Raw genomic sequence first — 16,090 nt, forward strand, 5'->3', positions numbered from 1 at the left:
CAACAATCTTCAGTGTACAATGGACCTGCACTCTCAGATGCATTACCTCACATTTGTCTGGATTGAAATCCATCTGCCACTTCTTCGCCCAACTCTCCAGTCTATCTATATCCTCCTGTATTCTTTGACAGTCCTTCATGATTTTTGCTACTCCACCAATCTTTGTGTCATCTGCAAACTTGTTGATCATACCAACAGTGCCCTCTTGAAGATCATTTATGTATATCACAAACACTGTGGCCCCAACACCCTTAAACTCTCTCTCCACTCCCGTTCCACTCTCTTTCTCTACCCCCTCTCACTCTCTCTACTCCACTCTCTCTCTCCAACAGTCTCCCTCTCGCCCACATTCACTTTCTACCCCACTCCCACTCTCTCAATCTCAACCCTACCCCTCTCTCTCTAACTCGCTTGCTTTCTCTCTCTTCCCACTCTCTCTCTGTCTTTCTCACGATCACCTTCCCACTCTCTCCCTACCCTCATCGAACTCTCCCTGTTACTCTTCCACTCTCCCACTTTCACTCTTTCTCTTCCAGCCGCTCTCAAGACAGGGCGTGTGGAGGTAGGAGGGATAGAGAACAAGAGAGTGAGACGTAAGCGATTGAGTGGAGATGGGGCCAACTGGCTTGAGAGATCAATTCTGCTTAGGCTATGTTGGAGTGGCGCACCCACAGGTGAAAACAACCCAGAGTGACTGAAACCCAACTCCTGAGCTCAAGCCCAGGGTCCCTCCCCTTCCCTGAGGACCATGACTTGTGCTTGACTCTGTTTCTCTCCAGCTCAGCTTCTTCAACACAAAGACAAACGACAATATCGTTCACTGCTGCTCAACACCTTTTAATTAACATGATTTTTGTTTACAAGTTAAAATGATAGTTACAGTGAATGGGATGGGGCTGTTTTTGACTGGCCTCAGAGTTTACAGAAACATTGAAAAGTCTCCCTCGACACCCACCACCACCCCCATCACCACAACCACTATCCCGTGGGAAACGGTTGGACAAATGAACGCTTTGTAAGTCTGTTGCCATAGCGCACGGTCCTTCACGTCTGAAACACTGAACTGAAGTGAGAAATTCCCGGATGGATTGATTAATGAGTTAATTTGATTGATTGATGAATTTGGGTAAAGGGGTATTTCAGCACCTTCTTCAGCTGCTGTCTAAACTTAGTCTGGGTCACGGCATAAATTGCGGTGTTTGTGCAGCAACTGAGGAGTTGCAGCATGAAGCCTAATTCCCGTACAAAGGGATCTAGATACACAGACCGATACCCAAAATCATGCATTCGGCTCCAAATAGAAAACAGCATTAACGTTGACCATAACAGGACAAAATTGGCCGAGATCACAAACAGTAAAATGATGGATTTTTTTCGATTTCTCATTTCTGTGTCAGACTGAGCGTCCCCATTGGAGTGAGTCCGGAGTCTCCTGCGGGCTCTGCTGGTCACTAAAATGTGTCTGACGGTGAGAACATTGAGCAGCAGAATCAGGAGAAATGGGACACACGGGGTTAGAATGTGGTGGAGGAACTCGATTGTGACCCAGACCCAGGAAAGCATAACAGCGAATGGTGTGTTACAAAACCAGAGGGTGCTCCCCAGCCGATAATGAGCTGAGAACATAAAATACCAGAAAATGTTCTTCAAACAGCTCAGCGCTGTCACTGCTCCCAGAACCACAGCTGCCGTTTTCTCACTGCAATATTTACTTTTCAGCTTTTGGCAACAAATGGCCACAAACCGATCAAAGGTGAAAGTGACGGTGAACCAGACAGAACAGTCAGTGGCTGCATAAAGCAGGACGGCGTGGATATTACACACGGGGATGTCCCTCAGGAAATAAAACTGCTCCTGATAAACAATGGGAATTTGTCTCAGTATAAGGTCGAGGATAATGACCAGGAGATCCGCCACTGCCATGGCCCCCAGGTAACGTCTGACACATGGAGACAATCCACAATCTTTATAAAGCAGGACGTAGATGGTCACTACGTTAACTGTGAGGAAGGAAACCAAACACATTATCCATCCGCCTGGAGGCAAATTGATCAGTATGATAGAGGATGCAGTCGGATTTTCAAATCTGTCACTGCATTCGGAGATTTATTAAAATAATTGAGCTGAAATAACAAATGAGACGTTCTACATTACTGAGAAACATGTGCCATAAACTCAAGAAACTTTCATTCCCCAAACACACAGAAACACACGCATAAGGACAGATGGTTTCTATAACATTCCCACACACTCAATCTCTCGAGAGCAGACACAGCTCACTTCCTTCCAGTTCCTGATATGTGGGGTGAAAACATTTTTTTCCTGGAGGATTTCCTCCTGGTTCGTTGAAGACAAATAGAGGTTGTAAGTTTCTGTCTTTTATTTTAAATTATAGTCTATCGTCTGTCATAAAGAAATGTAAATGCAGGGAAAAAAGTATTCACCTCTTTATGCCTGAGGGAACTTCGGAACAGTTTCGCGTTCTCCTTGGAGAGGGATCTCTTCACTCATGATCCTACCTTTTGCTCAGTTCACTCTTGTCCGGCCATTCACATATAAAGTCAGGTATAGAATGTTCCAGGGAACATCAGTTACAGAATATTTCTGAGCATGTTGGGGTCAGATTTTTGCAAGATCCTCCTTAATGAAAATGCAGATGTCATCTCTTCTTCAGCTATTTCCCCCACTTCCTTTTCAATTTTGCCTCCAAGCTTGAAAATGTATTTGATATTCAGTTCCCAATATCGGTCGCCCTGTAGACATGTCTCTTTAATACCATTAAATCATATCGATTTCCCTGAATATATGGTTTGAATTATTCAGTCTGTTTTGAGAATACAACACACATTTAGTTGGAGGAACTTTCATTTAGCTTTCTAACTGACAACTCCCTGCTCTATTGTTCCTTTATTCCTAATTATGATACGGTCTGTTATCGTTATACTCACAGAATCAGACCTGATGGGTCATGTTTTGTGAAGCTCCATTGCCATTCTTGGGGATGACCCGTCCCACCGGCAGGACAGACCCACCAGTGGGATACAGTCAGGAAAGGAGTTACCCTGGAATTCCTAAACATTGATTCCAGAACCCCTGAATTCACATGATAATATGTCAGAGATACCCAAGGAAATCTGATGATGGATATCTATTGGCTTTCACACCACCCCTCGGTGATAAATCAGGTCTCCTCGACGTTGAAAACAAGTCGGAGGAAGCATTGAGGGTGACAAGGGCACAGAACATATCCTGGGTGTAGGACCTCAATGTCTATCACCAAGATTGTCTTCACAGACCCACCAGTGACTGAGCAGGTAGAGGTCTCAAATGCACAGCAGCCAGGTTGCGAGAACTGATGGTGGAACCAACAAGAGGGAATCATTCTCACCACACCCCATGTCACAGATGGATCTGTCCAGAACAGTATCTGTAGGAAGAGCCTTGCACCACTTCTCCACGGAACACAGAAACTTTTAACCTCTGTGTTGCTGGACAAATCTACGCCAGGCTGTCTAAATTTATTAAACTAGTAACCTTGCTTTAAACAGACCGTACTCCGAGAGATTCTTCTCACCGGGCCATTAGTTTATTACAGTAAGGCATCTTGATGCAATCCTGTTCATTCTTTTAACCGATCTCGAACCAAGAGATCCCTTTGGAGGTGTCTTCAGCACTACCACCTGTGAAGTAGGACAAACTTCTAAAGGACCAACAAATGGAAACTGGGCATCCATGAGGCATTGTGCACAATCAGCAGCTGCAACATCAAAGGCCTTCCCTCCACCATAAGGTCGGAAGGAGGCTTTTCACTGGTGGTTCCAAAATGTTCAGCAACATTCACAACCGCACTGACACTGCAACAGGCTATTCAGCCAATTGCAGCAGATCTTTTAATCTCTCATATCTGTTACCCCAGCATAGGTTTAGGGTGAGAGGGGAGCCGTTCCAAGCTGCTTCATAGGAATATGGGGCAGACGGGTTTCTGTGCCATGAGCAAGGATAAATTAGGGAACAATCAGTCTTTATTAATTTACTGAATACAGTGACACGGTGACCAGTGGTGGGGCCTTAACTATTTGCAACCAATGTCAACGTTTTCGAAAGTCCAAAAATGTATTCTAACTAAGATAGACAGGAACATCAGTTATCCGGAGGAGGTAGAGAATCTCTAACTGGATAGTAATGAACAACAATTTGGCAGCTGGAATATAACATGGGCAATCATGAACCTGTGAAATTTTACAGACAAAAAGGCTGTATATTACGAAATTGGAGTGAGAATAAGGACTTACCAACATCGTATGGAGACTTCACTCTGACACGTTCAAAAATCGGAAGTGTTGCTCCATCTCTCTGATTATCTACTCCCTGATGTTTGTTGTGCTGTCAGTGCACTCGGGATATTTTGATGGGGTTGGTTGGTGTACGGAGTGTTGAGGCATGGTGTGGAACGATGCTTTGATGTGTATCAATGGCACAGCCTTCATCCAAGAGGCCATCCTTTCTTTCTACAAGGATCGCTGAAGACGATGGGAATGGCTAACTGCTTCTGAGTGAAGAGACTGTGGCTGCTGCCAGAAAAGTGAGCATTCACCAACATAGAGTCATAGAGTCATAGAGATGTACAGCATGGAAACAGACACTTCGGTCCAACACGTCCATGCTGACCAAATATCCCAACCCAATCTATTCCCACCTGCCAGGACCCGGACCATATCCCTCCAAACCCTTCCTATTCATATACCCATCAAAATGCTTCTTAAATGTTGCAATTGTGCCAGCCTCCACCACATCCTCTGGCAGCTCATTCCGTACACGAACCACACTCTGCGTGAAAAAGTTGCCCCTTAGGTCTCTTTAATATCTTTCCCCTCTCACCCTAAACCTATGCTCTCTAGTGCTGGACTCACCGACCCCAGGGAAAAGACTTTGCTTATTTATCCTATCCATGCCCCTCATAATTTTGTAAACCTCCATAAGGTCACCCCTCAGCCTCTGACGCTCCAGAGAAAACAGCCCTAGCCTGTTCAGCCTCTTCCTGTAGCTCAGATCCTCCAACCCTGGCAACATCCTTGTAAATCTTTTCTGAACCCTTTCAAGTTTCATAAAATCTTTCCGATAGGAAGGACACCAGAATTGCACACAATATTCCAACAGTGGCCAAACCAATGACCTGCACAGCTGCAACATGACCTCCCAGCGCCTGTACCCAATACTCTGACCAATAAAGGAAAACATACCAAACGCCTTCTTCACTATCCTATCTACGTGCGACTCCACTTTCCAGGAACCTGCATTCCAAGGTCTCTCTAAAATCCATATATATTTTAAGCATAACTCTGCCAAGACCCCTTTTTTCAATGGTTAGATTTGATAATATAAATTAAATGTGACCTCAAAACCATGAAAGAAGATTCCATTGAATCATTTAATGACGACAAGATCTGATTATGTCAACTCCACGAAAACTGTTTGACAAGATATATCTATTGAATATTGATTTGCAGATGGACAAGGCAAAAAAAGAAGTTAATCCATAAAACCAGAAAATATCAGAGTCTTTCAGCCCGTTTCCACTGCTTTGCTGTTCAATGAGATTTTAGCTATTCTGTTCATTTCACTGGCAAGATCATTATCCAGCATCACGAGTGTGTCAGAAAGTGCCCAGTGACTTTGCGTGCACAGCCTGAAGTAAGGAGTGTCCAGCGATAGGCGATGGGTTATGGGGAGTCCTAAGAGTTGCACAAGACAAGGCTGCATGCAGTGATGAATTGACTGAGGGACTGAGAGAGATGAAGTGGGAGTGCACTCACATAAGTGGCTGGGCAAGATTCCCAAACGCCCAAGCCAGCCTGAGCATCAGGACCACTTTTACAACAAACGAGTGGCATTTGCTGCATTTCTCCATCGACCAAAAGCAATAATACTGCAAATGGCCAAAACCTGAAACACATGCAAAGACATACTGTGGAGAGAGTAAAAGAGTTAATGCTTCGAATGCAAGCACGGGAAGAAAGCACGAACTCCACACAGCCAGGCACTTGGGAATGGAAATCCAAGCAGGTCCTTGGCGCTGTGAGGCAGCAGTGCTGTGTCACCATGCCAGCCCATGATGGTTAATAGGATTCGTCTAGTTTCATGCTTGTTTTCGACAGTCAGTTCAGTGGAACAGTTTCATTCGGTCTGCGTAAGATTGGGAACGTTTTACAAAGCAGCAGATGGCAATTAAAAAGCAATAAGGTGGAAAATATGAAAAATGTAAGGTAGTTCACTATAGAAAAGGAGATTGCAGGAGTTTGGTTCACTTATATAAAATGAATGGGGCAAAAGTGAATATTGGATGACTAGAACATGAGGCTGTCTATGGAGAAACGGAGAACGAACAATTCGTGGATGAACTGGATAGATACTTTGCATCAGTCTTCAGAATGGAAGACACTAGCTCTATTTCAGAATCTCAAGAGAGTCAAGGCTCGAGATGAGTGTGGTGATCTGCACTGAGAAGAAGGTGCTGGGGAAGCTGGAATGTTCAAAGATGGGTAAATCATAAAGACTGGAAGGATGACAACCTAAAGTTCTGAAGGATATATCGGAGGAGATTGTAGAGGTTTTCGTGAATTTTCAGGAATACCTCACCTGGGAGAATCTCAAAGAACTGGAAAATGGGTAATGTAAAATCTCTGAGTAGGTAAAGAAGGAAAAGAAACAAATAATTATAGGTTGGTTAGCCTGTCATCGGTCATTACTAGGGTATTGAGTCCATTATTAACATTGAGATTTCAGATACCTTGAAGGTGCATGGTAAAATAGGGCTGAATCTGCATGACTTAGTCACGTAGAGGTCCTGCGTGACAAGTCTGTCAGAATTTTTCAGAAAATAATGAGCAGGTTTGACAATGTAGGGCTGAGATTTGAGTGGCTAATAGAAGGTCTGTTAAATTTGATTCTGTGTTAACTGAATATTGTTAATTTATTCGTTATAACTTGCATAGGTGGTGATACAAAAACAGTTGAAAATGTAACAACAATCAAATACAAAACTAATTAAATAAAATAGGAATGGAGGGTCAGGTGATGCGTTGCTTCTTTATGATGTGGGAGCTGGTGGACCCCATTGTAGTTCCCAGTTAACATATCTGTGGTGAGTGTTGGTTGCTGGATGAAATCTGGCTCAGAGTCGTTGGGCTCTGAGCCAGTCTGACCTTCAGAAATTGCGACACATCAGGAAGGAGAGTGATCTTGATGTTGGTGACAGGAGGCAGTCACACTCCTTAGACTAACCAACTGAAATTTAGCGAAATGGAGGGAGTGGCTGTAAATCAGGAAGGAAGAGGGATCAGGGTAGCGTTGCGGGAGCCTGAGCACCTAATCTTGTTTATGAGGTTTTCTGCCTGTGTGGACAGGAATGGGGACGAGCAGGAGAATGAGCTGCCTGACTGCTGCAATATGGATACAGCGAGCCAGTCAAGAAGGGGAAGAGAAATGTTGTTGTAATCGGGGATAACATAGTTAGATGCAGTGACACCTTTCTCTGAGCGTGTTGTGAGAAGATTTGTAGCTCAGATTGAGGTATTGCATGTAAGTTTGCTCGCTGAACTGGAAGCTTCATTTTCAGACATTACGTCACCATACTAGTTAATATTTTCAGTGAGTCTCCAGACGAAACTTCGTCCAGCGGCTGACTGAAGATGTTACCTAGTATGGTGATGAAAGGTCTGAAAATGAACCTTTCAACTCAGCGAGCAAACTTACATCCGTACACCTTTCCCTATTACCATGATCGAGAATGCTGAAGGTTATGTTGCCTGCCTGGTGCTTGGGTTCTGGATATCTCAGAGGGACGTGGAGTGGTAGGGTCCACGTAGACACCAACGACATAGATTAAAACGATGGCAGAGTTTCTGCTGAAGGATATGAACGTCTAGAAGTTAAGTTAAAAGCAGAACCGAACATGTAATAACCTCTGGATTACTACCTGAGCCACGAGCTAGTTGGCCCAGTGTCAACAAGAAAAAGCAGATAAATGCGTGGCTCAATAATTGTCATGGAAAAATCGGTTTGAATTCTTGGGATATAGGCACCAGTATTGGGGAAGAAGGATCCTGTCCTGTCTTTGTCTTTACCGTGCTGGAACCAGAGCCCAAGTGAATCGCAATGCTAGGGCTGGAAAAAAGGCTTTTAACTAACTATGGGGCTTCTGTGTGTGTGTGGGAATGATATCAGATATAGGGGAATTTAGAAAGCCTGAATTAAAGGGTAGGTAAGTGTGCAGAACTCAGGAGAGGTTATTAAAATCTCCAGCACAGACAAAAAAAAGGACAGAGTGTTTGGAAAGGGTTTGATAATCAAACGTCAAGCACATTGGGTAATTGAATGAAAACAAGAAGGGGGTGGTTAATACAGAACTTAATGTGATATATCTGAAAGCATTCAAGAAAAGGAATTAGGTAAACGCGCTTGTGTCGCAGGTAGAAGTTGGCAGGTATGACGTGGTTGCAAGGCGATCAGTATTGGGAGCTGAACCTTCGAAGCTATCCAGTCCATCAACAAAATAGGCAGGTGGGCAGACAGGGTGGGTTGCCTTATTAGCAAGAAATGAAATAGACTCAAGAGTAGGGAATGAGGGAGGGTCAGATGGTGTAGAATCTGTGAGGATAGGATTGTGGAACTAAATGTGTAAAAAATAAACATAGTTAAATTTATGTACAGGCTTCCAAACAGTAGTCAAGAGCTGGGATGCAAGATTCACCAGGAGATAGAAAAGATGTGTTGAAACGCAAAGCTACAGTGATCATGGCATATTACAGTATGCACGTGGACTTGCAAAATTAGGTTGGTAGTGGATTTCAATAACAGGGATTTGTGGAGTATCGGCTGCAAAGACGTGGATAACTTGTACCCACATGCAAATGCATGCCCTCACGCCACTCCCGAAACTGTAGAAACCAAGAGAAGTTCAAAAGAGCAGTTGACCAAGGTGTGGATTCTGCAGGCGGAGGAAGATAGTAGTGACTTGTTGTGGTTCAGGCCTTTGTTCCAGGAAGAGCCCTGAGACCACCTGGTGGGTGATGGACGTATAAAGGGATTGTACTTGCATGGGAAATAGTTACAAAAAAACGCTGAAGCTGTTGTCTACTGTCAAGGGAATCATGGATGCACGTGGGCTGGGGCTGGACCGGGCAGAAGATCGTCATGTTAGGAGAACATGATCTCTGTCTGGCAGGAGCAGGCTAAAGCAATGGGTCCGCTGGGCAGTTCTGTTTGTGGGCTTTCTGGAGAAGATGGAAGTGAACTGTTCTGTCAGTGAATCATCAGCTTGTGGGCTGATTGTTGGGATGGGAAATGACCAAATTAAATGAAGTCAGTTATCACGTTTGATGCAATGGCCTAATGTGCCATGGTGGAGTCATGATCCAGGGAAAGATCGGAAGATGTATCTGACAGCTGGCGCTCAGTCCCTGCAATGTAGAGGTCAGTACACCAGACTACAACAGCACCACCCTTATTGGCACAGGCTTCAAAGCACAACCAGGATCTGATCTGAACGCACGGAGTGTGATCTGTACAGAGGGTGATAGGTTCGATTGGGAGAAGGGGAAGCAGAGAAATTTTGGCAACAAATGCTCTCAATAAACAGATTGAGTGCAGGTAAAAGCGCAGAGGGAAGGGCCCAGTTGGAGGAAGGGTGTTGGTGCTGGGTGATGTGGTCTGTTGGACGCAGAGAGTACTCTTGTCCAACGAAGTTGGCATGGGAGAGAAGACAGTGGAAGGAGAATTCAACATCATGTCCTGCCCGAAATATATTAATTTGGGGCCGCAAGGGATTAAAATGAGACATTTGCCGGACGTCGAGTTCTGCATGTTCTCCATCTGAGAGTGGAAGGTTAGGACGGACGATGAATATATGACAGGAGGTGGGGTTGGGGGAGGGGATGGAGTACAGGGTACGGTTGGAGAGGGGAGGAAAGCTCCAGAGGGCCATGGGCATTCCAAATTTGTTGCATATTGTAGGCTTTGATGCTTGAAAGGAAAGGAAAACAGTTTGCAACGTGAATGAGCAAGAGGATGAAACAGAATTGCAGAGTGGTGCAGCCTTGAGACAATGGGCCGTGATTCTGTTGGACAGAGAAAAACATTGAACTCAGTATGACTGACATCGCATGATCTGTCCTCAGCAAGTAACTACCTGAAAACAATCGGGATCGTAATCTTATTGTAATGTCCTGTGTACACTGGGGTAACATTCAACCAGCAATATCTGACATTCCTGACACTTCAGACCAAACTGTGAAAACATAATACATATGTTGATATTTTTACAGGACAAGTTCAACCATAGTTTTGGAAGACACTAGCAAGAGAGAATTTATTTGTCATTCCCAATAAGCTCTGGGGAATATGTTGGGGATCTGCCTTCCTGAACCGCCTCTGTTTAAGTGGTGCAGATACACACACAGATTTAAAGTGATTACAAGAGTTTTAGCAAATGTTAATGAAAGAACTATATATTAGTCCTCATTAAAAATGGCATGTTACTTGGAAGACAACTTGTAGATATTGGTTTCCCATTGCTCACTGAGGAAATTACCAACACAGAGTTTCCATCCGATTCCCATTGATCAGTCAAATTGTACTTTGATAATGATGGAAGTTACTTTGGTCCCACCTCAAATGACATTGGAACATCAGCTAAAATAATAAAGAGCAAAAGGGCAGAACACATCTTGTTTGAACAATATGCTCGCTGTCCTCACAATGTTTTAAGGAATACTGATGCTTGGACTTCTGATTCTGAGCAGGGGTTGTTCTACTTGTGATGAGGTTGTTTGGTTAAGTGCTGTGACAGACAGAGGGAAAGACGCTCCACTCTGTGCCATGGGCAAGAAAACCACGCCGTTCATGGTGCATCTGACAGTTGCAGACACACACTATTGCCTCATCCTGTTACACATTGATCATCTCAGTGTTATCATTTACTGATGACCAATAGCAACACAGAAGCCAAAAGATTCCATCTTCCCTGTTGAAAAGCAAAAAGTGAAACGGATGGCCTTTGGGAATTGAGGCTAACTGGACAATTGGTGTAACTTGCAGTGGTGAGCGGCAGAAGAATTGTGTGAAGGGAAATCGTTTGTAGAAGCTACATAGCAGCAGAGGGGATCATCTAAGGAAAGTCGGAAATTAAAGAAACAATACAAAAGAGGAGGCGGAGCGGCAGATGTAGTTTTAGTGGCAAGAAAGGCTTATATTTGGAGAAGTGAGATCAGGTGAGAAAACATCAGTGTTCAGGAAAATCATTGAAAATTAAGAAAAGCTTTCTTCTACCTGTTTTCTTATCACGTGATTCTTGTTGAGATTGTACATTCATTCTGAATTTCGCTGTCTCCGTCGAGTTCGCCTCTGCTGTGGTCTCTCAACATTTTTGAAGGTTTTTTTCACAATTTGTGCAACAGTGGGCGTTTGTTCTCAGAATTTACTTCCAATTCAAACGAAGTATGAGAATATAATTTCATCTTCTGAAATTTGTCTAGAATGTGCCATCTAATTGAATCTTTATCCTCATCACACTCATCCAGTCAACAAACAATGAATGAGCCTGTGTCCATCTTGACGATGACAAAATTCTTCAGCTCTGACTACTGCAGCGAAATTGACAAACAACACAGACCAGTGCCATGTAAAGTACAAATATTGAATTGCAAGGTACCAAACCCCAGTCCATCCTAAATTATTTACAAGCTTAATGAATACAACATGCAGTGGGGCACAGTGTAAAAGGTGAATTCAGCTCAATGTTAGAAATGCTATTTGTGGATCCCTTATAAATGACCTTAACTACTCACTCTGTAAATTCACCAAAATAAGAACAGCAAGAGACTGGAATTCTTAATTCTTCTGCGAATAACAACTGGAGAACAGGAAGAAAATAAAGGCATGCTTGTGATGTTCATAAATGATGATGTTGAGAATGTGGAAGATGGGGACAGTAGATCATGCTGTAGATGACACAATGATCAGCCGGGTGGATCGCAGTGAGGAGGAAGTGTTAGCTTACAGGACCGAGCAAACCGATTATGCATATATCCAGATCAATGGCCAATAAAATATAATGCTGATAAATGTGAGATGATGCACGGCTGAAGTAACAAGATAAGACAGTACTCAAACTATGAAGGGGAGGGGAGTTTGCTCGGCTTTTCTTTGCAATAGAGAAGGCTGAGGAGGTGTACTAAAGCAGAGGGTGTAGGGACAGGCTGAACAGACAACAGCTGCTCCCTTTAGTCAAAGGGTTAATAACAAAGGAACACAGATTTAAAGTAAGAGGGATGAGATTGAGAGACGACATATGGAATTTATTTGGAACCGGGAGGGTGGTATGTGTCTCGAATGCACTGCCTCGGACTACGGTCGAGGCAGCTACTTCACAAACTTTTCAATGTCTTTGGATATGTACTTGTTGGTGCAGACTCAATAGGTCTCTTTTTCATTGTATGATTCTATATAGTTTCAGCCATGAACATTCTGGTACATTCTGAAGAAATAACCAATGACACTTGCTGGTTTGTTCCGTTGACTGCAATCAATCAGTGACTATGTTACAAACTAGCATAACTTCATGAACATCAGTATTTACTCAACCTACACCAGCCCGGCAATCTCTGGGAATATCCAGGATAATTCACATGCTCAGTGCAAATATCGGCCAACAACAGGACTAACATTATTTCAGATGTTTCCCCCAATTATTTTAGCAACAGCAATTTCATGGATGCAGCTTTTACTTCATTATAATCGAATTTCCAACTTTAACGTTGTTATTTCTTTGAATCAAAACAAATCTCTTCCCAGGCGTTCGCTTCGACAAGCAGGACGTTTTCCTGTGTCTTCCTGTTCATCACAGCATTCACCACCCCACTCCACCTCAAAATCCAAGACCAAATCATTTTGCGAACTGTTTCCTTGATCCACTTCTAAGTTTCTGTTACTTGAAAGTGTGATTCCAAATAGAACGTTAGAATTTGTGACAGACCACATTGAGACAGGAGCGAAATATTAGTGTCCCAATTGAACCCAAACCCATTCTTCAGCATCATATTACAGTCCTCAGGTACTGCAGCAGGCTGTGTCCCTATTCTAAAATATGTCGACATGATATAGATTTTGCTGATGAGCAGCAAACAAGAATAGCTCTTTAATTTGGCCAGGCAGTAAAATCTTTCAAAGAGAATCCAAAAGCTTTCCTTTGTAATCAGTGGCATAAACAAAATCCAAGATAAATATCGTGTGTGTAACTATTGATCAGAAATTTAACTGAACCAGCTATGCACAAACAACATTTCAGGTGCTAGTAATTCTGTTGTGAGTAACTCACCTCCATAAGAGCCCCCAAATCTACCCATTATCTATATGGCAACAGGCAGGGAAAGAAAATAAAGACACCCTGGTACCTGGAAAAACTGCTATCGAGGAGAAAGCAGGCGGCTTGTTAAACATTCCATTCATCACCAGTAATACTGACTCACTGCAGCATTGACACACAAGATACACTGCTGTGACACCATCCCAACAGCAGATTAACAATGCCAACTGAAGTGGAACCTCTCTCGGGCCATTAATGCTGGCCTAGCTCCGTTAAATTCACAAATGAATAAAAAAGAAAACTCAATTTTCCAGTAATTATTGAAGACTGCAGAGATATCTCATTGATCTGATGAACCTGTCACTGTCTCCGAAGTTGTCTGATTTATTTGCAGAAACCATTTCGTGCAAAATTCAAAGGGAAGACCAACTGACAACTCAGGTCGCAGGTTCATGTTTCAACTATACAAAGCTTTCATGTGGCTGCACTTGGGGTATTGTGCAGAGTTCTGATTGTCGCATTATAAGAAGAATGAGGAAGGTTCAGAATGGGTTCAGAGGAGATTTGCTAGGATGTTGTCTGATATCGAGGGAAGGTCTTACGATTAAAAGCTGAGGGAACTGAGGCTATTTTCGTATGGGACAATAAGTTTGAAAGGTAACTTAATTGAGACATATAATGTAAATTTTAATTTATTGAGGCGTGGCACGATGGCTTAGTGGTTAGCCCTGCTGCCTCACAATGCCAGGTACTCGCGTTCGACTCCTGTGTGGAGTTTGCACGTTCTCCCCGTGTCTGCGTGGGTTTCCTCTAGGTGCTCCGGTTTCATCATTTCAGGTTATTTGCCCATTGTGTTATGTGCATTAGCGATGGGTAAATATAGGATAGGGGAATGAGTAGAGGTGGTTTACTCTGCGAAGGTACGGTGTGAATTTGTTGTGCCGAAGGGCATGTTTCCACATTGTAGAGAATCTAATCTGATGATTGGATAACAAGAGTCTTTTTCTTCAGATGGTGATAACTAGCACGAGGGGTTATAACTTGGAATTGAGTGGCAATCGATATAACACAGATGTCAGCCATTGTTCCATAACTCAGAAAGTAGTAGAGGCATGGAAAGTCCTGTATGTAACAGTAGCAAATCCACCAAATTTAACGGCATTTTTATGGTCATTCGATAACCATATGAACGAGATTGGAATAGTGTAGGTTAGATAGGCTTCAGATTGGTTTCACAGGTCGGTGCAACACAGAAGGCCGAAGGGCCTGTACTGGTCTATGTTCGGTATTCTATAATACAAGGTAACAGAGCATTTAAGAAGCAGCTGAATAAGCAATTAAAATGCCAGGTCTCCAGTTCTCGAGGTAAGTGGGATGAATGTAGCTTGTTGGTTTTTGGCTGGAATAGATATGTTGGGCCTATTGTTACGCAATTTGGTTCTATGACCTTCAATGTTAAAATCGAAAGATGTAGTCTCACTATTTCCATCGCTGTTAGCAGCACATGTTGAGGAATACAATCTCCATGATCACACAGCATCCTGGCTTGTCCCTTCACTGTAACTTGTACAGAATCCTGTACTGCTCTTTGAGACATATCTGTTAATGTCCCTGCACCACGAGGATCACCGCGATTCACCAGCATATTCTGAATGGAAATTAGACACAGGCAATAAATGCTAGTCTAGTTGATTGAATTTACAGCACAAAAACAAAGGAAAATAATCTGCACTATTAAAGTCATCCATTCAACCTGATCTGATTCCTAAAGCAGTTTTAATAAGGCTTTCACTTTGTCCTAAGTCTCTGACCTTCTGTAACACCATAAAACTTCCACAGGTGATGTCCCAGTGCTGTTTAAAAATCACATTTAGAAGTTGTGCTCGTCATTCAGATAGGGAGAGTCATTATGGCCAAGAGAATGCTTTCATTATTTGGTCTTATCTAACAACAATAGAAACGGAGAAACTAAGATCAGGAGTAAGTGATTGGACAACTTGAACTAAGTCCACCGTGCAATAATATCGTCGAAAATCTGATTGTGGTCTGCATCACACATTCCTGCCACGCCTTATAATGTTAGTGCATCATTCTTAGTCAATAAACCGCGTCTGTGGAAAGAATAATCAATGTGTTACCTTCTCTCATTCTCTGGGGAGAGAGTTTCACAAACGCACGACCCTTTGAGTAGGTTAAAACAATCACCATCTCCTTCACTGGGATATTCTCAAGTTTCACAGTCCATTCATTTCTGGAAATCTCTTGCACGAATTGAAATATTGTTTCAGCGTTCAACTTGAAAATACTGCTTAGAATATTATGGATTTCAACAGGATTATGTGCCATTTATCTGAACTCTAATAGATCCAGGGCTAATCTGACACGACTTTATCCTGAGATAAATGCTCCTCACAGGAGTCAGTTGAATGAATATTTTCGAGACTGCTTTTTATGTCATTATGCTCACAGCACTCTCGATCTGGTCCCACTATTTCCCTGCAAAACTGTAGAAAATCTTCCCTACTTATGAATCTATTCTGTTTCAGAAGGTGTTTACATTTGCATTGCATCGTAAAAACATGACTATCTATTTATCGAGGTGCGGGATGGTGGCTCAGTGGTTATCACTGCTGCCTCACAGTGACAGGGACGTGGGTTCGATTCCAGCCTCGGGCGACTGTCTGTGTGTTGTTTACCCGTTCTCCCGTGTATGCGTGGATTTCTTACCAC

The sequence above is a fragment of the Chiloscyllium punctatum genome, chromosome 19 (genome assembly GCF_047496795.1).
Source record: "Chiloscyllium punctatum isolate Juve2018m chromosome 19, sChiPun1.3, whole genome shotgun sequence".
Taxonomy (NCBI): domain Eukaryota; kingdom Metazoa; phylum Chordata; class Chondrichthyes; order Orectolobiformes; family Hemiscylliidae; genus Chiloscyllium; species Chiloscyllium punctatum.